Consider the following 25204-nt stretch of genomic DNA (forward strand, 5'->3'; position numbering starts at 1 on the left):
ATTCGTATCGAGCGATGCACCGGTGTTCGAATCTCGCAGGCGGGTACCAATTTTTCTAATGAAATACGTACTCAACAAATGTTCACGATTGACTTCCACGGTGAAGGAATAACATCGTGCAATAAAAATCAAACCCGCAAAATTATAATTTGCGTAATTACTGGTGGTAGGACCTCTTGTGAGTCCGCACGGGTAGGTACCACCGCCCCGCCTATTTCTGCCGTGAAGCAGTAATGCGTTTCGGTTTGAAGGGTGGGGCAGCCGTTGTGACTAATACTGAGACCTTAGAACTATATCTCAAGGTGTGTGGCGCATTTACGTTGTAGATGTCTATGGGCTCCAGTAACCACTTAACACCAGGTGGGCTATGAGCTCGTCCATACATCTAAGCAATTAAAAAAAAAAAAAAAAAAAAACGTACCATCCGGCTATGGAATGAGCTCCCCTCCACGGTGTTTCCCGAGCGCTATGACATGTCCTTCTTCAAACGAGGCTTGTGGAGAGTATTAAGCGGTAGGCAGCGGCTTGGCTCTGCCCCTGGCATTGCTGAAGTCCATGGGCGACGGTAACCACTCACCATCAGGTGGGCCGTATGCTCGTCTGCCTACAAGGGCAATAAAAATAAATAAATTAATTAATAAATAATAATAGTATAGTGTTGATACCTGCCAAAGTTTAAAACAATTCGTATAAAATGAAGACAGCAGTATGTAAATTTTAAGATGTTATGCTATCAATGTTAAATAATTTAAGTAACAAACGTAGAAGTAAAACAGAACCATACATAAATCTTATGACAACATTATTCTCTTTCAGTGGCCCATAAAACCTAATACGGCCATAATCATTAAATTCATATAAATTTTACGTTGAAACTGTGTTACCGAGTGGTGTCGATATTAAATTCATGTATTCACCATACATTCGAGCTTAATGCCCTATAAAGTGATAACTTTAGCGTCTCCGAGTCGTTCGTAGCGTTCTGTAATGGAAAATACCACCCATTCGGGAGCGTAAAACCGTATCATCTGCATTCATACGCGGCCATATTGGGCATATAGCATAAAAACTACCGAATTTTCCCATTATACGTTAAAAATCTATGTTTTTTGGAACGAAGTTCCTTGTGGGACGATGCGGGGTATCTTATCCGGGTTAAAACGTCCGTAACGTAAGATTTTTATTAGTAATGCACACAGTGTACGACTAAACTTTGTAATAACGTACAAAAAATAACATATTTTTTATAAATCATTGTGAATAAAATAAAGTTGATAACCATGCCGCGTATTTTAAAAGGTGACTTAGGATTTGCAGCCTATAAGAGACGTACTGGTCATTTCTTAACTGATAATTAAGTCGTCGTGGCCTAAAGGATAAGACGTCCGGTGCATTCGTATCGAGCGATGCACCGGTGTTCGAATCTCGCAGGCGGGTACCAATTTTTCTAATGAAATACGTACTCAACAAATGTTCACGATTGACTTCCACGGTGAAGGAATAACATCGTGCAATAAAAATCAAACCCGCAAAATTATAATTTGCGTAATTACTGGTGGTAGGACCTCTTGTGAGTCCGCACGGGTAGGTACCACCGCCCCGCCTATTTCTGCCGTGAAGCAGTAATGCGTTTCGGTTTGAAGGGTGGGGCAGCCGTTGTGACTAATACTGAGACCTTAGAACTATATCTCAAGGTGTGTGGCGCATTTACGTTGTAGATGTCTATGGGCTCCAGTAACCACTTAACACCAGGTGGGCTGTGAGCTCGTCCACACATCTAAGCAATAAAAAAAAAAAAAAAAAAAAAAAATTTAAAAGAGAATAGGGTGGTAAAATCGAAACAACTACTGAAGCGGTACGCAAAGGGAGGTCATAGAAAATATTTTTTTTTTTTTTTTTTTTTTTTTATTGCTTTGATGGATGGACGAGCTCACAGCCCACCTGATGTTAAGTGGTTACTGGAGCCCATAGACATCTACTATGTAAATGCGCCACCCACCTCAAATATTTGTATCATATTTGTTTACGGATGAGAAAATTTTTACAACTGAGCAACATTTTAACAAACAAAATGACCGTATTTATGCTCAAAGCTCTAAAGGAGCTTCCAAATTAGTCGACAGAGTGCAACGTGGCCACTATCCGACTTCAGTGATGGTTTGGTGGGGTATTAGCTATGAAGGAGTGACTGAGCCATTCTTTGGTGAAAAAGGTACCAAAACATCGGCACAAGTGTATCAAGATACCATTCTTGAAAAGGTAGTGAAGCCCCTTAACAACACCATGTTCAATAATCAAGAATGGTCCTTCCAGCAAGACTCGGCGCCAGGTCATAAAGCTCGGTCTACGCAGTCTTGGTTGAAAACGAACGTTTCGGACTTCATAAGAGCTGAAGACTGGCCGTCGTCTAGTCCCGATCTTAATCCGCTGGATTATGAATTATGGTCAGTTTTAGAGAGTACGGCTTGCTCTAAACGCCATGACAATTTGGAGTCCCTAAAACAATCCGTACGATTGGCAGTGAAAAAATTTCCCATGGAAAGAGTGCGTGCTTCTATTGATAACTGGCCTCAACGTTTAAAGGACTGTACTGCAGCAAGACCACTTCGAATAAGCTTTTTATACTTTAAATTGTTTTATATTTATGTATTAAACTAACACACTATAAAAGTAATAAATGTTATTTGCAATAGATTTTTGTTAATTTTTAATTTTAACAGTATTTATGGCCAGACTAACTACATGTGTGTACATTAGTCTCGGGATAAACAATTTAAACATTATTATCAAGCAAGAAGCAACGTGGTTATATTTTTATGATAATAAAACCAGAGATCAGTGTAGCCGCGGCTAAGATTTTTTAAACGTATTATGTTTTTAGTGTTGATACACCTGACCGTCACTAAAACAAATCAAAGTTATTGTGGCCAACTATAACGAAATATGAAGTGTAAATAATTGAAAGTTTAGAACAAAATGTGTGGCCACTAAGGTAATCGGTGTCTTTTCAACATGTCTTTATTACCACTGTACCATGTTGCAAGTTTATTAGAATTAGAATTTCTTAGGAAGATAAAGGAACGACACAACTCTTACCAATTAATAGCAAATGATACTTCTAAGAGAACGGAACTGCATCGTCGTATCATATTATTAATCATGAAAGATCTTCTGGTACTGCTTTTAGAAGCCACATCCATAAAATCGTAGTTCCGCAAAATTCGTTGCACTATCATGTTAATATGACTAACAAAGTGACGTAATTTATGGTGTTACTTAATTGAAGCGAACGTGAAAGATGATCCTACACTTAGAGAGACTGGGCGGATGTTTTTGTTCCTATTAATGTAGATGTTTTTAAGACTCTGTATGCAACGGTTTAACTAATCTTGGGGTCTTTAGTCAATTATTAACATTTCCTGCAATTAGGCCATGTGATCCCGCATCTATTCGTTTGATGGACCTCTCGAGTGATTTGTCTTCATGTGCCGAGAACTTACGCAACAAATAGAAATTACTTTGTGTAGGCATTTTGAAGGAGACCTATGTCCAACAGTGAACGCCTGTGGGCTGATAGAATAGACATTTTTATGTCAACTATCCTAGATTCAAGTTTTTTCATTCAAGTTTCACATCGCATGGTCTCAAGCTAGGTGTATCTTATTTGCTATGGACGCCGGAGATATAAATTTGGTTTCTAATCATTCGAAAAACGCGATGACCAAATTTTGAAGTTTTACGATTTTTTTAGAACACAATATGTATATTATGTGCTCTGGAGAATAATAACGTATTTTTTTCTAAAGCCAGATCCTCTGGCCGACGTACATAGATGATTTCGTTTGGATTTTTTTAGTATCTAAAAAGTAAATAAATCCGTACATATAAAATTAACACGTCACAGTCAACTTATATTCGCATTAACGCCTTTTACAAAAACAACACTATGTACCTATGTATATTATCCCCGTAATTCTCGACATCCTTGAATCTCCTAATGATATATTAGATCATATACCAAGCCCTTATTCTTTCATAAAAGTTATGGTCACGTCCTTATTACAGTAACGAGATGACAAGATGTCATAGCTGTTGATAAAGGGACTGTATTTGCATGTAATTGGAACCAAATGATGGCCATTACGGTTTGATTAAATTATTTTCATCGCGTCGTTTTCAAGGGGGAATTGTATGGTTTCTCGGAGATGTATGCGTGGTTTGATTAACTTTGGCTTCAAAATACTCTTTTGGCCCACGCGTTTCTTATTTTATTGATCCTTAAAATTGAAAGCACTTGAAAGGCTATCCCATTTGGAATGGAAATGTTACAGTCAGGAAATATATAGAAAATATCAATTTAATAACAGATCTATTTTAAGTACGGCACACCGAATGTAAGTATTTAATGATAAAATTATCTACATATATAAAAATGAATTGCCGTTCGTTAGTCTCGTTAAAACTCGAGAACGGCTGAACATATTTGGCTAATTTTGGTCTTGAATTATTTGTGAAAGTCCAGAGAAGGTTTAAAAGGTGGATAAATATGAAAACGCTCGGAATTAAATAAAAATAACAATTTTGTTTTCCCTTTGATGTGTCCCCCTTTCGACGGCTTCCCTTTGTTTGTTTTAAGTTTATTTTATACACAAGCTTAGGTCTTTTATTTATCGATTGAGGTACTACGAAGTCTGCCGGGTCAGCTAGTTATCTATAAATTAGGAATAAATTAAGCGAAAGGTAGCGGGCCGGTTGTGCTTCTGGCGTTGCTGATGTCCATGAGCGGCAGTAAACACTCACAATCAGGAGGCCCGTATCTTCATACAAAACTGAGCTTCATACAAGTAATAACTGAGCATGGATCTCACACAGAGCATTGTTTCCACTTGAAGTAAGTTTCGCAGTATTCAGAGTAATGGAAAGGAAAAAATCTTGATTTTAAATTTCTACAACGTCTAGACTTTTCATTCGACTCGTTCTCAGGCCGGTAATGAGATTTTAATTTAAAACATTTTTAAACATTTTCGTAAAATACGGCTTCTATAAATTCTCGCGCGGAAATTCTTTGCGTGCTTTATATTTGTTTTGTTTTTAAATTTACTAGTCTGAATTCTGAGATAGGTTTGAAAGCTTTTTACATTCGTTATTTGAAATTCCAAACAACCAACTAAAATCCAGGATATTCAAATTTAAATTATTCAATATTGACCCATTTTATTTATAATATTGTAAAGCGAAGTTTAATCTATTTCTTACTTCTTTTACTTCTACTACTACTACTACTACTACTCTATTTCTACTACTTCTACTTCTACTACTTCTTAAAAAATACCAAAAAACATCAAGTTAGGAGATCCTACACCAAAAGTATGGACTGCTTTTGAAATTCTCCTGACCCCGCACCCTAATTTCCCCTGAAATTTACTGCCGGTAGGCACACACGGGTAAGTATCACTATCCTAGAAGGATGGGACAGCCAGCTAACTAATATTGAGATGAGATATCCATCCTCTGTTCCCGGTCCTGCGAGCTCGGAAAAAAAAATTATAAAAATGATAACTCACATTAAAATGAAATCCTCGGCTGAATCTGAAACAAAATAAAAAATTAAGATCTCAACAGACGTTACTATATACTACAGAATATCAGTAGCATTAATTAGGGGCATCTGAACCATACGTTCCGAAGTACCCCAAACAAACAGCTCTGACGTTAGCTAATTGGTCAACCATGAAACTCAATATGAGTAGAGAGCTGCAGGACGTACAGTCCATTACAGAAGCCTTATATTTAAAAGTAGGTGAATTTGCAGTGCTCTGAAAATTATTTAAGAGATATAAATATACGTTCTTATAAACTGCCAATGCTGAAATAGACTGCAAGGTGGCTGTTTTTGTAAAAAAAATACAAACACTCTTTAAAAGCAAATTATTTCGTGATTGTTTCTAGCGAAACTCAATCGCGGCTTGCAATAAGGATTGTACCAAAATTGATTGTATTTATTTTTTATTATTCTTTTAGAGAACCCGTTTCAGTACAGGTTATTAAAATATTTATAGATACCTTTTTTTTAAATTTTCATCATACGGAAATGAGAAAAGATCTTTTTAAAAAGGATTTTAATATGAAATAGACATACCAAGATTGATGACGACAATGACCGCAACCGTGCCGCCTGGAATTAGGAATAGGACTGACTGGATAGGGAGGGGATTGTTCTCTAATAAAGGATCATAAGTACTGATGCTATTCGGGAAAGGTGATGATGGAAGCAAAGCTAGGAACCAGAGGGTATCATAACAATACGTAAAAAGTGTAGAAACTTTTCTCTTCGACTGTCCTCGTGCATATAAAAATCAAACACGATCGCTCTCCTGCACGGTGTACAGGTTTGTTTGTCTATCAAAACTGTTAAATCAATAGCTGTTCGTTAATATTGTCCGTGTTGTTTCCGTTAAAATAGCTACAAATTTAATCGATTGAAAGTAGTGGATATTATTTTTCAGTGCGAACGCAGTTTATAAAATTAACTCAAAATATCTTCAAGTGTGACCCGTAGTAGTAGAGTAGAATGGTGTTTGACTTTCGTTTGTTTAAAAAGAAACTGTGAATAAAAATAAATAATAGTTTAAAAAAACTAACAAAATACGCTTTTATAATTTAAAAAAAAAAAAAATGATTTTGTATTTTATATTATATCCTGAAAAGCACCCCACACTTTTTTTTACAATAAAATATTTTTTCTTACATTATTTTTAATTCAAATTTATTAAAATTTATTTTATATTTTTTAGTTGGATTTTCTATAAAAGCGTATTTTGTTAGTTTTTTTAAACTACTATTTATTTTTCATTCGTTGAATTTCAATTTTTTCAATTTTTTTTTATATTTTAAATTGTCATCGGGCCTTAATATGCATACCAAATTTCGAGTTAATCCGACGTTTTGAAGGGGGTCAAAATCATGTTCGAAGATTCCGTTACATATATACGTCTGAAGCTAATAAAAGCGTATTAATTAACTCAAAATATCTAAATCTGTGACCCGTGTAGAATGTGGTGTTTGACTTCCTTTGTTTAAAAAGAAACTGTGAATAAAAATATGTACGCTTTTTCTTGAATTCCGGTCCCGCAAAATGTATTATCATAAATGCTAAAACTAAACTTACTACATAAAGAAAAAAAAAACTTTCGTGTATTTAACGACATAACTCAACTAATATCAAGGATCTATTCCGCTTTCGAAAATTAGTTGAACTATAATAAATGTCGTGATCCGCGGAGCTATTTACATAATGAGATGATTTGTATTCGGCCTTTGCCTCGTGTTTTTAGATGACTGCGGCCGATTCTTAATTAAACAGCTGACGAGGACCGCAATGTTTCAGTCTAAGATACATGACACTTGAACGTACTTCGTTATTTAAGCAAGATTTTAAGTAAAACGAAAAGCTTCGTTCAATAAAAAAATATGTAAGTTAAAATTTAGTATGCTAATAATCCGCCACATTGCATCTGCTCGGATAGACAAGATTGATGAGCGTAGCTAAGAAAATTAATTAAGTCGCTTTAAGTTTCAATATCGTTTGGAGCCTTCGGGTCTACGAAGGAGCTTCCGTCCTACGTGTTTGTTACCCCATGCTCACCGGGGAGTGCTCTGAGGAATTGTTTGGGATGCCGTCATTACGTGTTAACCATCGTACCGCCCGCCATCGCAGCACAGTTCATCCATAGTGACTATCAAATATATTTTTGCCATGTACCGCCAAACGTGGATCACCTTTTTCGGTGTTTCCTGAGCGTCGTGTCATGTCTTTCTTCAAGCGAAGTTTGCGGAGAATACTTTTAAGTTGGCAGCCTGGCTACACCTCTGACGTTGTTGATACCATGAGCGACCACGTAGCCACTCGTCTGCTTATAATGACAATGACTCTCTAATAATTCAAACCCGAAGCGGAGTTTTTTCTGGCAATAGTCTTTTGTTATCTGTTTAACCCTTCCATGGGCGAAACGATAAAATACTTTATTTATTTATTGCTTAGTTGGTTGGACAGCCCACCTGGTGTTAAGTGGTAACTTGAGCCCATAGACATCTACAACGTAAATGCCGCCACCCACCTTAAGATATGAGTTCTAAGGTCTCAGTATAGTTACAACGGCTGCCGAAACAGAAACGCATTACTGCTTCACGGCAGAAATAGGTCGACATCGGTACCTACTAACATCATAAACCCGTCTCAAAAACGTTTTATTAGCCTTGCGGTTTTATCTATGGAAAAACAGAGACCTCGCTTAAATTCCGTTAATTTTTCGGGTTTCCCTTTTGAAAAATATCTGGCTGGCTGCCTAAAGTGAACTAATTCAGGAGGTATCCAAGCAGAGGGGACACAGGGGTTCAAATTGCAGGGTTTATTATATTCTTGGGGCGGAGAAATTGTGGAATTACACAGAGACGGGGAGGGCCGCGCAAAATGTTGTATGAAATTATTTGAGACCATTTTTTTAACGAAGTTTCTTTTGTATTTTTAGAAAGGCTGAAAGGTTGCGTTTATTTTTTTCAATTTGCTTACCAGAAAACATTATCTTGATTGGAACAGTGAACACTGAAGTAAGCGGTTAAAGATTTATTTCAAACTTGAAACAAGGAAAGTATTTAAACAGTGGAAACTAGTTACTACTAGTAACTACAACCTAAACATTTTTATTTATTTAAATGCTTTTAAATATTCTCAATTAATATAATACTATATAATTATTAATACACAATTGTAACTATACATGAGACCTTAGAACTCATATCTCAAGGTAGGTGGCGCATTTACGGTGTAGATGTCTATGGCCTCGAGTAACCACTAAAACCAGGTGGGCCGTGAGCTCGTCTAAACATCTAAGAAATAAATAAATAAACACTTTTTAATACAAATCAGTTTACTTTAAAATATAACACTATGACAACAATGTTAAATAATTAACGTTTTAATTAAAAAGAAAACAGTCAGTCCAAACAGTTAAAATGCGTCTTTATTTCCTTCATAACTGAAAGCAGCTTTAATATTAGTAAGTCAATAATTTTGCCTCTAATTAGCAAGGTACGGTATAAAGAGCTTTTGAGCACGTCGGTACAAAGACCAATTTCGCAAGACCTCGCCTTACTTGAAGCTGACTGCTGTGTGCAGGTCTTTGTAACTTTGTTGTGTTTCGCTTTAATATTTTAATGCCTTTATCAAGTTGTTGGTAGTAGGTAATCGCGACGGGACATCGGCACTCCTTTCGCTACACACGGCCGTACAACTCGCAAAACATTTAATTTAATTACATATGATAATTTTATGTTTAAGAGTGTCTTAATATCTTATTTATTTATTTTTTGCTCACTATACAATAATTTAAATGAAAACTATGAAATTGCATTTTTATTAATAAGTAAATAAAATATTTAAAGTAAATTTATTTAATTTTCAGATTTTAATATATAATTTACGAATTATTTTATAATTAGATTTAATGTAATGCTAAATATGTAGAACTGAAAGTTCTGGCATGAAAATGAAATGTCACTTTTGGATTGTATCGTATTATTAGTACTAGTGGTCCGGCAGTAGTCGAAATTCGACTATAATTAATTGAAATTTTAAGTTTGAACATTACTAAGGTTCTATTGCCAAAGACTTATGTAGGTACTTCTAAAACTCACCGATTTCGCTAAGACTAGAGACAAACAATATTAATCTATTCTCAATTTGACCACAGACTTTAAGCAATAACAAAAGTTTGATAATAAACAAAGATTATATATATAATGTGTGATTGTGTGTGTGATATACAGGGTAGTGCGTGTAATGTGTTTATTTATTGATTTGATGTTTTAATAGTGCGTAATTTAAAAAGAAAATTAGCATTCTGCACTCCTTCTCTATATTCTCTATAGGTGTGGGAAATTTCATACTCCTCCTTCCGCGCAATTTTCGTAAAAAGGGGTACAAAGTTTTTGTTTCACATGTTAATATATAGTATAATCAAAGGTCAGATTACAAATTGTTATTACATTGTAGCTGTGTATGTTAGTCAAACTTTAAGTTCTTGTGTTCTCACGGCCTCCGAGATACTTCCCCCTTCAAGCTATATTTCATGCAACTTCCTGAACGTAATGACGGTCTCGCTTTAGTAACGAGCATGTGTGCCAACTTGTCGGCGGTACACGATTGCCTTAAGTAAGCTTTAACTTTACCTGTTTATAATAGTTTTGAATGTGTGCTATTCGCGCAGCTGAGTGCGCCTGAAACTTGTTACGAGATGCATTAGGAACAGAAATAACTTTTCAAATGTACCTTTTGTTATTTATCATCCATATTTAGTGCACTATAGCTCTCAGGACCCTGAAAATGCGATACTTTAAGACTAATATTTTTTTGTATAGAAACTATCGACATCTTGTAGCAGATGCCCCTAGATTTATATGTTATTAAAGTTAAGGCATTTAATTATTGTGTAACCAAACACATTATACAAGTCTTTTTATAGACAAATTGATTAAATTTATTGATTTGTGTTTTCTGAAAATATACAAAATCCTTCATTAAAAATAAATTAAAGGATAGGTAATTTGTGATTGCCATCTACAGAAGCAATGAGAAACCAATCGAAGAGAAGCCATCTAGTGGCCGACGCCCGTAAACATTTTTGTTGAGTGCTGGAGTTGCTTATCTATAACTAATTTATGTGTATTATCTATGATAGCACTTATTGACAAGATTTAATGGAATTGCTGGGCCAAAATATATAGCACATAATGTTCGCTACATTAGGTGTTCCATAGATATGCATTTTAAAACAATTACCTATGAGTACTTGCAATATGAACGGATAGAGAAAATCTAGCTTAATCCTTATTAATTTCAGGTTTTTTTTCATACTTGGGAATTCCGAACAACACTAATTTTTCATCGACGCCGTTACGGATCCGTCAGATCCATAACTCTTGCATTAGATATTAGCTCCTACTTGCAACCTAGCCTAAGCATCAGTCCGCTGAGTTTCTCGCCAGATTTTCTATCGGATCCGGATTTTAAAAAAACTAATTGAATGAACAATTGGTGAACTGACATATCTTTCCCTTCTAACGTATTAAATCTAATTTCCTAAACTTGTGATTTGACAACACATTGTAATTTGACCAAACAGAAGCAATGCTAATGCGAGTGCCCCTATTTTGTTACAGCAATTGACCTAATGTATATTTCGGACCTGAACGTTGGTTGAATACAAAATCCGATCGAAATGCACTCAATCTTTTCTCGTCTTTACGATTGTAATCTCACTTTTATAGGCCGTAAAGTCAGGAGTAGCGCTGGTCGAATTAAATCGTTTGATATCTTAACGGAGATGCATAGACTTTTTCAAGTAAGGTTTTTTCTTATAATATATCGCACTTTTTGCATTGAAGTGGCTTAATACAATATTTAATTTTTTTATGGTTTTGTTCGCCGATAGTTTCTTTTAAGTTTTTCATAATTTATTTATTATAAAAAAAAAAGAACACAATATTCCTAACCTAAAAGTACGTGTTATTATCCGCAACATGCTTCGTCAGATTACAGAAATAAAGTTATCAGCAACATGCTTCGTCAAAAAGTACAATACTTACTTTCAGCTGCAAGCGTCGTCATATTTAAATTATTTTGATAACTCCAAAAATGTAATTGAATAATTAAAATTTTGTAGTTAGTCGATTTTAATACTTTAAGGCATGCGCTTGATTTAAAAGAGATGGAAAGAGTACGTTTGTCCTTTTCTGGACTAAAAGAGACTGTTTAATTTTAATTAACTGATAGAATACATGCTTTTCTTAAAACTTTTAGTTAAGCCACTTAAATTCTAAAGGTGCAATATATCATGCCTTTATTGTTTTTAATCCGCAATTAATTGTCGTGTTCGTGAATTTGCCGATGATTGTTTTAGGAGTGGTTTACAGAAATAGTTTGTCTAGTACAAGCAGGCGAGTAAATCGGAAACCAATATTTACGACTCTTGTAATCAAATGTTACGAGTTTTGCCAATCGAATATAATCGAAGGGCGAAGGTTTCTTCGTAATGTCTCCTTAAATATCGCTGTGACGATATTACAAGATTGTATCATCGTGTGAACAGTTGAGGTTTAACTACACTACCGAATACTTAATATGGTCGTATGCGACATTAACACCAGTCGATTTTCGTGTTTGAATTAGTGTGTAAATCAGTCGAGGAAGATAATTATTTATTCAACCCTTAGAGCATGAACCGTCGATATATCGACTCTCTATTATTGCAAAGTGTGGAGCGTCGGGATATCGACTATTTCGTATTTTGCTTACTCGTATAGGTATCAGGTATCGATCTGTACGCACGTATCTTAGCATTTACAGACATTTATAAATAAGCATTTAAAATTATTTTGTTGTTCATTTAGCATTGATTTTTTTTATGTTATAGTTCTATTTTTTATAAGGTACTTTTTTTTCAAAAATCCTTTAGTGATTTCTGCAAAATATGTGAAAATAAATTCACTCACTCAAAGCGTTATGTTGATAGTCGTGCAATCATAATTTTTTTCATGTTTAGATAGACCGAGCGAGTGTAAGCACTTGCATATCAAAACGTAATTAACATTGAAAATCGCTCAACAGGCACGTGTACTTTGTACAGTAGGCGGTCTTATCGCTCAAAGCGATTTCTTTTAGATAATCATTTGCATCTAGGGAATTCTCAAAAAGATACGGCAGGTATCTTGCGGTGTACTATTAATAAGATTTCAGATAGATCTATCAAAACATAATATTGTTTAGAAGTGATGAAAAATATTGTTTGAATTCGGAACGTCAAAGGTGTCAACGAGCGACGTCCGCTATGACGCCTTACCCCTTTCCATTTCCAGCCGTCAAGGGCGACACATCTGTTTCTTATTTCTTATAGTCATTAATTTTAAATTCTTTATTTTGTCACTTATAGATAAATAAAAATATCAAACTAATAATACAGACCACTCTTATTCACAACGCAACAATATAAATATGTATACACAATGAACATATACTTACAATATAAGATCTGTTTAGCTGTGATATACGCTTTACATAATATGGACAATGAGTACTATCTAAAGTCGATAGAGAAAGTCGTAATAAAATTACACAGAAAGCAACACACACTGAACGTATTTAATTGAAATTGAAAATATTTAAACATAGTACAAGCAATCATCCTTCATATTCCTTGTAAAGGAATGTACATTGGACATTTATAGTTCATTTTCAATGAGAAAACAAGGAGAAACAAACAAAGAGCCGTGATCTTTTTCCGGGAACCTTTTGTTGGAACTTTATCTGTTTGCTGCATGGAGATTTTATTCGACAGAAATTTAATAATGTTACGGAATACGTTTCAATGTTGTTAAATTGAGAAATAACCGTAGTAATTAAAACAACTTTTTAACCGACTTCAAAAAAGGAGGAGGTTCTCAATTCGACTGTATGTTTTTTTTTCTTTTTTATGTTTGTTACCTCATAACTTTTTGCATTAAATTGCATTAAGTACGTGCGCGACAAATAGATGAATAACTCAATAACTCAATATCACGCCAGCCGATTTCGATGATTATTATTTTAGTGTATATTAATTTGTTTTAGAATATCTTTTTTTTCTATTTGAAGTAGGTTTTTGTTAAAGCATTATTTTATTTTTACAATTATTATACAGTTTAATCTCACCTTTTTTACTGACATTATTTTATTTTCGACGTTTCCAATACTTAACACTTTTCGTGGTCACTGACGACTAAGGTGGGTGATATCAGCTTATCTATACATATAAATAAAATTAGAGTGTCTGTTTGTAATATTGAAATAACCGCTTTTTACTACATGCATATGAATATGTATACAGAAAATACACCAAAATATTTTTTTTTACAATTTTTGTCTGTCTGTCTGTCTGTTTGTTCCGGCTAATCTCTGGAACGGCTGGACCGATTTTGATGAGACTTTCACTGATAGGTAGCTGATGATATAAGGAGTAACTTTGTCTACTTTTTTTAGATTAGCTTCACCCCGCGGCGTCACCCGCGGTACGACAATAACCGCGGGTAACATCGCGAGACTCAGCTAGTTTAGTTAAAAAACCTTTGTTCAGTTCAAAGTATTCAGACGACAAATGATATGATATACAAAAACTATAACTGAATTTTTAAATTTCATTGTATTGGTAGACATGGTAGTGCTCTGAGGAATTGTTCGAGATCATACCGGCATCTCGTTTTTACCATCGCACCGCCCGCCACCGGAGTAGAGTTCATCCATACTACCTGGAGCCACCATGGGTGGTCATCCACAGTGCGTTTTCAGAGATCTTTTTGCCACGTACCATCCGGCTATGGAATGAGCTCCCCTCCAGGGTGTTTCCCGAGCGCTATGACATGTCCTTCTTCAAACGAGGCTTGTGGAGAGTTTTAAGCGGTAGGCAGCGGCGTGGCTCTGCCCCTGGCATTGCTGAAGTCAATGGGCGACGGTATCCACTCACCATCAGGTGGGCCGTATGCTCGTCTGCCTACAAGGGCAATAAAAAAAAAGACATCTAACATGTAAGTAATACAATGGTAATTACTGATGTTTTTTGGGTTAGTTTCCTTCACCGTTCTTATTCGTCTTTTATGACACCCTCAGGCATTTGGTGATGCTATTTTAGGTTGATGATGCCACACAGCCTATTTATATTCAACAATTCCATGTTGACAATTTCAATTTTGTTCATTACCCAATCAAAGCGGCCAGCAGTTTTTAGCAGCAACACAAATCGATCAGTTCTTCGAAATCCTGCAGTTATACCATAAACGGATTAGAAAGAAGGTCCTAAAATTCTACCTGCAGTCTTCAGTCTACCCGCTATCATGGCGCTAACAACAACAACGCAATATCGGGAACTCATTTAATGTGAAATTTGTGGTAATAACCCTTTAAATAATAGTATATCTAACATAAATCCAGTTACTATTAGTTAAAAACAACAGCATACATTTTAGTTTCAAGAGATAATTTGTATATGTAAAGAATTAACACACATTCTATATGTCATAAATGATACCGGTACATATAACAACCCAGGTAACTTCTGAAATCCTCTAATATAGTGAAAGACAGTTTTCTCGCTGGTTTCCGATTTTAGCAACGTATCCACAATACAATTGGTAGTTCATGAACCCAGGACCCAAGCGACCCTTTATCCCTGGAAAATGCAACGTGATTCAATTGTTTCTGAATAACAAATTAACCGCGTGCAAAAGAGCCAAGTCTAGTATTTAGATAAGTTTGACTAAACTTGGACGTTTGTTGGACGTTTTAACGAGCTTCATTGATAAAATATATGAAATTTTATCATAGTGTTGAATTTTTTTCCGTAATAATATATTTATTTATCGATTTTACAGCCCACCGACGACCACTGCTGAATATTGGACTCCCCCAAGGCTCGTCACAATGACCGATCCTGCACTGCCTGCATTCATTCATTACTGGTGGTAGGACCTCTTGTGAGTCCGCGATGGTAGGTACCACCGCCCTGCCTATTTCTGCCGTGAAGCAGTAATGCGTTTCGGTTGGAAGGGTAGGGCAGCCGTTTTAACTATACTGAGATCTTAGAACTTATATCTCAAGGTGGGTGGCGCATTTACGTTGTCGATGTCTATGGGCTCCAGTAACCACTTAACACTGCTGTGAGCTCGTCCACCCATCTATGCAATAAAAAAAAATTCAGCGGATTCCTCGATAAACCTTCCACAAGGAGGCAAATACATGATGTACATGTAAAGGTGTTGGGAAAGGTAATGGCTAAAAACAGACAGTATAGTTTTTCGTAATATAACTTTTACTTCTCTTGTTTCTTAAGCACAATACAATTTAATTAATGTCTAAAATACGACACGATATCCAAAGTACCTATAAATAAACTCAAATCTGAAATCTTTCTTTTAAAAGTTGTTATCGGGTCTCGACCACGTGCGGCCCCTAAGATTAGCTAAAGTAACTTGTTAAAAGTTAAGTAATCCGATTCTTTTAAGGCTCAACCTTCGAAAGCGGCAGCTACTGTAGTTACAGTGGAGTTAGATCTTGTTTTTTTTGGTGATCTTTATTAGACTTTTCAATGGTCTTTTTCATGCATGTTTTTTTCAGTTTCACGCTAATAGGGACGTTGTATTTAAAATTTCAAAAACGGCACTTTATTGGGGGAGCTTTGGTTTAATTCTCCTCAAGGAGCTTTATCCCAATTTTCAACATTTACCGGGTACAGTATACATTAGCTTAAAAGTACAATATAGCATAATATTGCGATCCACTAATTTAAAGTACATAAATACAATGGTCGGTTAACGTTTTATTGCAATGTATTTTTAATGCTTATGATGGTGCTCTAGTTTTGGAAAAAAATACTCTAACGTTAACGGAAAACGAATAATTGCTAAGCTAAAATAAAATCATAACTAAGTACTTGTCACTTGGCATTTCATGAACGGGTAATGTATAACAAAGGTAGCTGACATATGAGACCACGCGCTATATCGTGTAATTCATTACCGTGCCAGGCGAGCGTAGAATGCAAACATTTTTGGATCACAATTGTTTTTGTGATTTATTTTTCACGAAGTTTTCAAGAAACAGCAGTTCAGGACAGCATATGTGCAATTTATTATTGTTGATAGAATTGGTTACAGTTTTGTGTAGGCTTTCCCGCGTTGAGTTACATAAAAAAATACATACATTATTTAGTTTAAAGACTAAAAAAAACGCACACAAAAACTAAAATGTCGTCGTGTCCTAACGGATAAGACGTTCGGTGCATTCGTGTTGAGCGATGCACCGGTGTTCGAATCCCGCAGGCGGGTACCAATTTTTCTAATGAAATACGAACTCAACAAATGTTCACGATTGATTTCCACGGTGAAGGAGTAACATCGTGTAATAAAAATGAAACCCGCAAAATTATAATTTGCGTAATTACTGGTGGTAGGACCTCTTGTGAGTCCGCACGGGTAGGTACCACCACCCTGCCTATTTCTGCCGTGAAGCAGTAATGCGTTTCGGTTTGAAGGGTGGGGCAGCTGTTGTAACTATAATTGAGACCTTAGAACTTATATCTCAAGGTGGGTGGCGCATTTAAGTTGTAGATGTCTATGGGCTCCCGTAACCACTTAACACCAGGTGGGCTGTGAGCTCGTCCACTCATCTAAGCAATAAAAAAAAAAGAAAAAAAAAACGCACAGTGCTATTGAATTGGACTTACTATTAATTTTACCTTTTTTTAAACTGTTCGTATTGGTCAAGATATTAGAATCGTAGTTATAAAATTATTGTATTGTCATCATTATCGCGTTTGAAGGTATTCCAAATTAAAAGGACGTCTTGAAGTCCTTAGTCCTTTAAAATTAAATCACAAAACAGATCTCCAAAATCTCGAATTTCAAAATTACGGCATCAAATTTTGATAACGTTCGCTGTAACGTGGAAAGTCCCACTTATTACACAGGACTAATCCAGACACGGACATTTTGGCCTTCCGCCTAACGGTCGCGCCAGTGAAATTGTTTCATCCAATGCTTTGCTAACTATCGCTTCACGTACGAGAACGAATATTTGGAGTGTTTGTATGTGTTGAAACGCAAATTAAATTGTATATTTCCGGATTTTGAATGGATCTTTAGTAACACAATGCAGACAGAAGTTTTTTTTATGAAAGACTATAGGGATGTACCTGTAATGATTTTATTTAGAATTTATTAGTCTATGATCAACTAAGATTCTTTTTATCTTATGTTTTGTCTAAATTCGTGTGTAGTTAACGATTTCTTTTTAGATTATTAGGGTTCACAAAAAATTACAATGTAAAATATTGATAATACATACTGTGATACGGCCAATTAATATGCAAGGTTAAGGTTGAAGCTACTAGCACAGCTGACTTCAGAATTAGTATATGTAATGTTCTGGGTAAATACTACGACTTTTGGTATTCAAGTTCCGAATCAACGCGATTTCTTCTTTAATAAACACCCAATGATGAAGAGTAAAATCAGCGAGTGAATAGTTGAAGCTAATAATCTAACAAATTGCTCTCGGATAACATAATCGCATACATCTCGTCGTACGCATCAAAAGACCAGCCGTACTCGCCCGCTTCGCTGCGCATTTAAAATTAACATTATTATTTATTGTCATTATTATTAGGGAGTCCAAAACTCATATCAATATTAGCCTATCCATTAAGTACATGTATTTTCTACATGGATACCAAATTTCAAGTCAATCGGATATATGGTTCAGTAGTTATAACGGAACATCCGTAAAAACCACTGTAGATATATATATTAGTATAGATGTACTCTTGTAAATCAGCCTATTTATAAACCATTATTTAGATATAATTGTGCATTTATAAAATCATTATAAAAATAAAAAACAAAAACAAATTACATACAACGAGCAGTTACTGCGTTATACAGTTACATATAACATTAGCTGTTACGACCTTAGGATATACAAAATAGCAGCATCAGTCTTAATGTCGTTGACAAGAATTTTCTTCAAGCTAAGATGAACTTTGTTTCCTTGAGCTAAACGACAATATTCAGCGTATTCGAGTTTGTGGTTAGTTTATAAACAACTTTGTGTTCAGTTGCAACGATGCGATCCAGTTTTGTAGGCTGCTTACACCGAGATGACTAAATTAGATGGTATTGAGTTTCCTTTGCTATATTTATGGAATTAAAAAATTATGTATTGTGTTGTATTTTGCCACATTATTAAAACAGTATTTAATTTTATCAATTGGGATATGTTCGTTATAGAGTGCAGTTAAATTTTAATTTTAATTTATTTTAATTCACCCTTAAGTATTTAGAATTGCGACTTTTCCTGATTTCAAAGAAAATATTAACACTAGGTAACTTTTTTACTGGTGTTATAAATGTTTATTATAATACAAGGCCGGTTTCCTGAGAGGGATTGCAAATAAGCCAACTACCTTATCTTGCATCATACATATGCTTATTTATTCTTCCTCTGATATATGCAAACATACTCCATATACTCTATCGCTCAATTATGTAGATTAAAAATAAACATTATCGACAACTAATTCTTATTTAAATAACTTAGGTCTACAATTTCAATGTAATATCGTGTACATCGTAAACATTCTTAAACGCATCCACGTAGTCTACCAAAAGGTACAGCTTTATAATAATGTGTGGTACAGGTGGCTTCATACTTAAAATGAGAATTAAGTAGCTTTTGTATCTTTATATTATACAAGCGACCCGCTCCGGCTCTGCTCGGGTTTTTAACAAACATTTCAACGATATTTGATGTTATTTTATTTTTTTAAATAAAAGAACACTCATTACGGCATAACTATAATAGTTACACATATGCTGTCGCGACACTTTTTGTAAATAATAATGTGTTCTACAAAGTCGTAGTACATTATTTTATTCTATCATCAATAGTTTTCGCAGAGCAGGCGATGTAAAGAATATTTTAGGTAATTTTTTTACACCTTGGGTTACATTATTGGAGTTTTAGTAAGGATCCCTAATTTTTTTCAAAAATGAGTACAGCCTATGTCACACGGGAATAGTGTAGCTTCCAAACAGAGAAATAATTTTTCAAATCGGTTCAGTAGTTTCGGAGCCTATTAAATACAAACAAACAAAAAAATCTTTCCTCATTATAATATTAGTGCAAATGTCCAGAATTGGTAATGTTTAATTTTAAATGAATCAAGTTAAAGTTTTTTACATATTTCATTTTGGGTTCGTTTGAGATATATCTCCAAAAAAATAGTATTCAAAGAAGAGCAGTTAGGCAATCCGGTCCGTGTCATTTAACATGCCAGGTTGAAAGGCAGACGTCCTCCTGAGTAGGGTCCAAACATTAATCAGGTGCTCAATGAAATGACGTGGACACTCTACCCGCAATTTCGTGAATAAGTTGCTGAAGTTTTCAGCAGGTCTTGATAATGTAAAATGTGATTTTTGTGTTTAAATTTTACAACATATTAAAAACATCTATCTACATATATAAAAATGAATTGCTGTTCGTTAGTCTCGCTAAAACTCGAGAGCAGCTGGACCCATTTCACTAATTTTGGTCTTGAATTATTTGTCGAAGTCTAGAGAAGGTTTAAAAGGTAAATAAATATGAAAATGGTCGGAATGAAATAAAAATAACAATTTTGTTTTTCCTTTGATATGTCCCCCGTCAGATTCCTTTTGTTTGTTTAGAGTTTATTTTATACAAAAGTTATGGTCTTTTATTCATCAATTGAGGCACTACGAAATCTGTCGGGTCAGCTAGTTACTTTATAAAAATTTACTACCTATCCTGTAAGGTTTGTTTGTGAATTTTTCAAGATAATTATATTGTTTTAAGTCACTACATTTGTACATATAAGTATTAGTTAATGAAACTTTAAGCTTTATCTTTTGTAATCAGTTATTAACTTATCCAACACTGTAAAATAATTACAATATTACATTCATTATGTTAAAATTAATGGAATTTTCGGATTGTCATTTGGCTACACGGTTGGTGGGAGCGATGATTGTAGCGGGAATGAGGAACTTTAGGGTAAGCCGGAGGAAAATGGGCACATTGGGTAAGAGGATAGCGAAGAAACAAGTCACGGGCAAAACTAGTAAGAGTACCTAGTATGTACCTGGAATTGCGGAGAGTACAGTACGGAATTAACTAAACCACTGCAGTCTGTGTTTTATTTCTTGTCTGGTGAAAGCGTAATTTACAATCCAATCGTTCATGAATGTGTTATATTTCAGTATTAAATAATCTGGTTAATATGTTAATTATTTCAGCAAATGTTTTCGAGAGTAGGATAGATTCATGGGCACATATTATTTAGCACTTATGCCTAGGAATACGAATGGCCGGGTCCAATAGCCAAAACATATGTGATAGGTTAATCTTGTGGTATAACAATTCACGGATACACGCTGCTCGCCGGCCTTACAGGGCTACCACAGGCTTTATTTGCATATACTCGTCTATATATGTGTGACTTACCTAAAACTGTTCTAAATTTAATTTAAAATGGTCTCTAATAGCTTCAGTATTTCTTGTTAAGCTGATTTTGACATTTTATGACAAACAAGACCACGAGACACTTAAATTATTCTTGTAACAGTCGCCGGACTATCCGTATCTAAGTAAAACTATTTATTTCAGAGATTTTCTTCTATTGCACCGTGTTTATGCGGCAGTGACGTCATTATTGATGACTTACAAAACTTTTAAACAACAAACTAAAATGCAAAAATATTACAACTTTTTTTAATGCTATATAAGACGGTAGTTAACACAGTATTCCAATATTGATAAATATTAATCGTCTCTAAATTGTAAAATATTAGAAGTATTCATGTGTAAATAAAAAAAGGAAAATAATTAACCAGAAATTAAACCGTAAATATGCAGAATGCATGCTAAAATGAAATTTAAAATTGTCACATGAGTTTTGAAGACTTCCAATTATTTTGATGATACTCGAAAGTTTCATGCAAAAATATACAATGTTGAGGGTGCGCCCTTGAAAAACAAACGAAATCTGAGTGTGTTCGTTAACGCGGCCCGACCCCGTGAATTATTCATGACCAAAGCCGAGGCTCAACCAACTTATTCAGTAAAATGATCTCTTAACATTACGTACCATCACTCCTTTATCATTGCGCTAAGCGGAGAAAATAGTCGATTAAATCAATCCATTAGGTTTCTCAGTTCCGTTTTTTTTTCCTACCTAAGCTGATGGTCTTGAGATACCATATCAGCGTCACCAGGCTAGTAGGTGAGCCCACGGGGCTCAAACCTGACGCTGTTGCTAACACGAACGGCAAGAGCCGTGCTTCGCAGATTCTACCACCGGATCGGAAACGCAACCCACTGAGAAGATCCGGCGAGAAACTCAGTGAGCTGTGTCTGTGGGTTAATTTACTCGTCGAGCCCTTCGTCGCATGCGACGGGTTCGACGAGAACGATGACCGGTAGTTCCATAGTTAGTATGATCAGTAACTACATTTATAATATATTTTCTCGTACGATGACTTGAAAAACTTCTAATATCTTATCATTTACTGATGAATTAATAAAACAAAACTGACAAATTAAATGAAACCGGTTGGTTTTTAAATAAAGTAAATATGCCAAATGTTTGCAGAACGTTAAAACTCACACAGGAAATAGGTTCGACAGTATTCCTGATTCAACACGTTTTTCATTTATACATCAAAATTCGTGAAAGTATATGTTTTTCTATATCGATTCCGTAAAAGTATACCTAATCAAAACTATTCTCAGATGATTTAATTTGAGCTATACTCATACAGTGTCAGATATAGATTATATTTAATATAAACGAATTTATTAAACCAATGAAAAAAATGCAATTGAAATTATTCTGGGTATAGGCTATTCAGATTATACGATAAACAGAATAAGGCCATATAATCCGTTCCATGTTTGTCGACGCAGCGGGTAACAAAGAGATTAAAAACGTATTGTGATGTCCTAATGCTGCTTGTATTATACTCAGCTTTAATGGGCATGACTTTAGCGGAGAGTTAAGGGTTTTATATGGAAAAATGAATGTGCCTGGTTTTTTAGTTAGCAGACGAGTATTTTTTTTTTATTGCTTAAATGGCTGGACGAGCTCACAGCCCACCTGGTGTTAAGTGGTTACTGGAGCCCATAGACATCTACAACGTAAATGCGCCACCCACCTCGAGATATAAGTTCTAAGGTCTCAGTATAGTTACAACGGCTACCCCACCCTTCGAACCGAAACGCATTACTGCTTCACGGCGGAAATAAGCGGGGTGGTGGTACCTACCCGTGTGGACTCCCAGGAGGTCCTACCACCAGTGAAAAGCAGTATGCAAACTATTTTTTTTATGACAATCACAGTGTCAACCATGAAAAGTGGCAAAACTTATTCAGTATATCGCTAAGCGTGAAATTTATTCATGTTTACTCTCCTGAGAAATCGGAAAATTCATATGATAATATCCTATTAGCAAATGTGGTCAGTGCAATTCAGGGTTTTGTTTCGTCTTCTATTTTATGATAGGTATGGTTAAAAGTATATTTTCGTTTCCTTAAGTGGAGCCAGCACAACATTAAATAAGGGGGAGATATAAATAGAGAAGTAATTGTAGATGATATTAGTACGGAGTAGTACTAATATTAATAATAAATGAAATACGTGAAAGTTTCATCTCGAGAAGCCGAGGAGTGTCTATAATCAAGATATCACAGAAACTATAGAGGTAACAATGTGTATTTTGTTTTTTAAAATCATACGAGTTTTATTTATGTATATTTTTTATTAACCGGAGTTTAGAACAAATCTTCAGCGACGGGCGCCAGCTTGGTTGTGCCTCTAATCTTGGTGATGACTGACTGATTATATTAGAAAAACTAGATTCATTTCAAAATTACCTCAGTTTAATTTACGAATATTTTGTTTATATATTTGATCTTACGTTGAGAACTCTATTATAATCAAAACATTACTGTAGTTTCATTTTATATTTATTTGATTTGTTTGATTATTTTACGGCTTAAATTACTTAACCAATTTGCTGTCTTAATTATTAGAATAACATAAAATTCTTAATCACGTAACCCATCTGGACAAATCGAATAATAATCATATGGGAACAGTATTCAAATTAGATTTATAATATATTCCATTTGTTAGACACGGGGACGGCATCCGTAATTACTATTGAGAATTTCATACATCGAGGAAGGAAATTTGAATGAAACGTGTTAGATTATACAAAATATATTATCGACAAACAGATCCTGTGCAAATAAGAATGGAAATATTACACAATTAAACACGATCTTAATTAAATGATTCAAAGCGTCTTACTTTAATATCGTCTGATGTAAAACAAGATAAGTGAACAGCAGAACAGGGCGATGCATCATTAAAATTGGATATTTTTAGAAATTTCGAAAATTGATTCACGACAAATGCAGCCGATTTTGCTGTTCCGCAGTAGATACGATTTTTTTTTTGTTTCAATGGAAACTTAAGATGAATCGTAAAGTGTGATTTCCGTGATGAAGTAATAACATCGTGTAAAAATAATGAAATCTACAAAACCGCTAAAAAGGCTTCGATTTCTATTCATGTTTCAAGGCGTGTAGCGGTATAAATGTTCTTATGCCTATGAGCTCCACTCACCACTTTCTTTTCTAGATTTCTCTATATTATAGTTATAGGAATCTAGCATCATTATCGTCTTCGTTTTTTTTAAATCACTTTCCTTATAGTCTGTATTATAGCATTTGATAGATAAACCGCCAGAGACATTTTTGTTTTGTTCAAATCGCGCTTTTTCCAACCAAATTAATTGTAGTTGTTACTCGAGACACACAACTGCCTTGACAAAATGTTCGTACTAAAATTTATTAAGAACAATAGAATTTATATAAGTCAACGTTTATAAATATTTGATACCTTAAATTTGTAAACGTCCTATTCTAAAAAAAGTTTGGAATAGTTTTGAATGAATGTAGAATTGAGTTACGTCGGATGAATTCAGAATCAATAAACATTTATATTATTTTTTAAATAGATGCCAAATTGTTTGTAAAATTATCGATCTACGTAAATAATTATAATAATTTGTTATTAATATTGTCCGCCATTAAATAATTGTATACGTGGTAACCCTAATTAATAAAATAAAAAAATTTTTAGTTGGATTTTCTATTAAAGTGTATTTGTTTGCTTTTTTTAAACTCTTATTTATTTTGTACTTTTTTGCTTAATTCCAATTTTAAAATTTTTTTTTTTAAATATTGAATTGTCATCGGTCCTTAATAAGTATATCAAATTTTGAATTAATCCCACGTTTTGAAGGGGGTCAAAATCATGTTCAAAGATTCCGTTACAAACATACAACATACGTCTGAAGCTAATAAAAGCGTATTAAAAAGCAAATATTCATTGTGGCACGCTAAAATAAGTCCCAATCAATACCATGTAAATACATTTTTTGCATCGCCAAATCCAAAACTATGGCGCCCGGGCACGTGTTCGGAGATCGGAAAGGGCGTTTGCATGCGGTTTCAACAGCGATCTTCACTATACTCTATTCC

At 34.7% G+C, this 25204-nt stretch overlaps 1 protein-coding gene and 1 long non-coding RNA gene across 2 annotated transcripts in view; one reads left to right on the forward strand and one right to left on the reverse strand.

Moving 5' to 3' along the window:
- Positions 1-25204, reverse strand: part of LOC101745884 (protocadherin-like wing polarity protein stan) — a 214910-nt gene that overhangs the window by 104133 nt on the left and 85573 nt on the right. The window contains exon 3 of the mRNA XM_038018928.2: positions 5565-5589. The gene's annotated coding sequence lies outside the window, so the exon portion shown is untranslated. The remainder of the gene's footprint in view (positions 1-5564; positions 5590-25204) is intronic.
- The window catches only part of LOC134200952 (uncharacterized), a 98609-nt gene that overhangs the window by 26761 nt on the left and 46644 nt on the right, over positions 1-25204 (forward strand). The window lies entirely within an intron of this gene.

This window comes from Bombyx mori, chromosome 22, assembly GCF_030269925.1.
Source record: "Bombyx mori chromosome 22, ASM3026992v2".
Taxonomy (NCBI): domain Eukaryota; kingdom Metazoa; phylum Arthropoda; class Insecta; order Lepidoptera; family Bombycidae; genus Bombyx; species Bombyx mori.